General features: G+C 34.8%; 1 non-coding gene across 1 annotated transcript; it reads right to left on the bottom strand.

Annotated features, from left to right (window-relative positions):
• Nucleotides 1-849: 849 nt before the first annotated feature.
• LOC128282951 (small nucleolar RNA R71) lies at nt 850-956 on the bottom strand. Its single transcript, XR_008273299.1, has one exon. It is a non-coding gene; the product is annotated as a small nucleolar RNA R71 (small nucleolar RNA).
• Between the last annotated feature and the right edge of the window lie 1,747 nt (nt 957-2,703).

The following is a 2,703-nucleotide window of genomic DNA, read 5'->3' as shown; positions in this document are numbered from 1 at the left end:
GTAGCCGAATGTGTATATGCTTGGGAGCTATGTTTACAAACTCGATTCGACCGAGATATGACGTCCGAAAGCCCTATACGAACCTTAGGAATAGCTAGGATACATATGTTATGACATAGGATTTTCAATATGTGTTCTCGTGTAAGACTAGGTCTGGGACATTGGCATCGATATGTGATTACGTGTAAGACCCTGTGTGGGACAGTGGCATCAATATGTGATTACATGTAAGACCACGTTTGGGACGTTGGCATTGTACGATATGTGTGATTTACCAAGTATCCTATTCAATTCGGAATGGTTTAACGGGAAATGATAAGTTATGATTGAATGTGTAATCGAGCTAAAAGGTTCAGGTATATGCTTGTTAAATGCTTATATGAAAATAAGGTAAGATAGTTATTTGAAATGTGATATAAATTATGTATGAATGAAACGAAATTCTATGTATATATGATTGATCATATTCGGCCTTATGACTATAAAATGTGACTATTTATGAGATGATTCATGAGTTACAAGCATGAGTATGTACCCTTGATTGGGAATAGGTTGATTCGACCTTGTTAATATGATGTTAATATGCATTCTAAGATATATATTTGCTTATGACTTACTAAGCTGTGAAAGCTTACTGTATGTATGTTTACTCACTGCTTTATAGATTTTGGAACTAGTAACGGGCTCGGGGATCATTAGAGAAATCTATCAAGTTATCGACTATTTTTGGTACTTTAAAAGTTTGAACGCATGAACGTGGTTGAATTCCCTACCGTCTGGTTCCATACCTAGTGGCAAGAGTTGGTTGAATGTTTCTTAATGAAATATTTCCCTCCATCTTTAACCGCCAAGATATGAAATGAAATCACTTCATTTCGACAACTAGATGAAGAATCTTTATCTGAGGCATGGGAGAGGTTTAATGAATTATTAAGAAAGTGCCCTTATCACGACATTTCTTGCTACGTTCAAATGGAGACATTATATATTTGTCTCAATATTCATACTAGAATGATGGTGGATGCTTCGGCAAATGGAGCCCTTCTTTCTAAGTCTTATAACAATGCTTATGAGATTATTGAAAGAATTTCTAGCAATAACTATCAGTGGCCAACCAACGGAGTAGTCCCAGAAAGACGAGCAGTAGGAGTACATGAAGCAGACACACTTGCTTCTTTTGCATCCCAGGTGTCCTCTATGTCTTTTATGCTTAAGAACATAATTGTTAAAGGTTTCAATGGTAATCTTGTAACAGCCCGGTTTAGACTTTAGTCAGAACAGTGGTTTCTGGACCACAAATCCGAGTAAAAAAATTTTTAATATTATTTTCTGTGCCTATAAATGTGAATTGATATGTGTGAAAGTTTCCTGTGGAAATTTTATCGTTTGTGTGCTTAATTTGCAAAAAGGACCTAAATGCGTAAAATATAAAAGTGGCTTGCTAATTGTGAAAGTGCTTAATTATTATGTCTTTTTAAATGATAGGTCCTTATGTGGTTGATAAATCATTGAACTTATGAGTGGAATATTATGGACATGAATTAAATGGATTTCAGGTTTTATAATTAAGGTTATATAAGTAAATTAGTATTTAAGTTAATAAAAATAAAACACACATAAAATTTAGCCATTATCATCCAAGTATTTCAAATCATTCAAAATAGTTCCTTTCTGAGATTTCAAGTTTAAAAGAAACCCAAATCTACAACCGAGTTTTGCAACTTGACTCTGATATCACTAAATGTAAAACCCCAAACCCAGCCTAGTCTTTATGACAGAATCCGCGAGGTCACATTAAAGTGAATTTTGAAAAACATAGTTCTATACTAAAAACCTTGTCTTGATCTTTACCAAAAATTTAGAATAACTTGCTCATTGTTAAACTCTAGTTGGTTTAGCACAGTGTTAATTATATTAGACTGTTATTGCACTTTAAAAAAACTATGATTGTTGCGGAAGCTTTTTGAAATGTATTGCAATAACGTGGTGTTTCAAAATGCATTTATCTCTTTTGAAAAACTGTGGCCTACTTCTAGCAGATATGATTCAAAGTAAATAAATCCCAAAATAAAAACTTTAAAAGGCCTTATTAGAAAACAAAAACCGAAATTAAATTACTTATAAATTAAAAGATTAAAAGAAGCAAAAACATTTGTGTGGTTACCATCGAGTCTCTCGCTGCACTGATCTTTCTAAGGATTACCTGCACAGAAAAGCAGAAGGGTGAGTTTAAGTAAACTCAATGTGTAATCCCTTAACAATAGTCAGTCAAACAGTAGGCAAATGCAGTTCGGGATTAGGCCCATTTCAGTGACAGTCCAGTATCAGTTAGGGCCATAGCCCATTATATATCAGTATCGATGTGGGCCTTAGCCCATTACAGTAACAGTAACATAATACAATCATAAATCCTACCCATCCATCCTCTACACTCCACTCCGTCCAGCCCTACACTCCATGTGCGGATAAAATCGACCCACCTATCCCTACACTCCAAAATATAGCACCAATTTTGGCACTAAACAGTGGTTGCAGCAGAGCTGCCAGTACAGTACACTTCCTCCAAATATAATAAGCCAATCCCTATGCAATATGTCATGTCAAAAATATCATACGTGGATGCAAATCATGTCATGCTCGATTACAGTCATACATATCAAAGGGGTATATCAATCATTTACCTCATAGGGGTATAATGATTAT

Source organism: Gossypium arboreum, chromosome 10 (assembly GCF_025698485.1).
Source record: "Gossypium arboreum isolate Shixiya-1 chromosome 10, ASM2569848v2, whole genome shotgun sequence".
In the NCBI taxonomy this organism is placed as follows: domain Eukaryota; kingdom Viridiplantae; phylum Streptophyta; class Magnoliopsida; order Malvales; family Malvaceae; genus Gossypium; species Gossypium arboreum.
The sequence above is the reverse complement of the archived record's forward strand: the minus strand, read 5'-3'. Positions and strand labels throughout refer to the sequence as shown.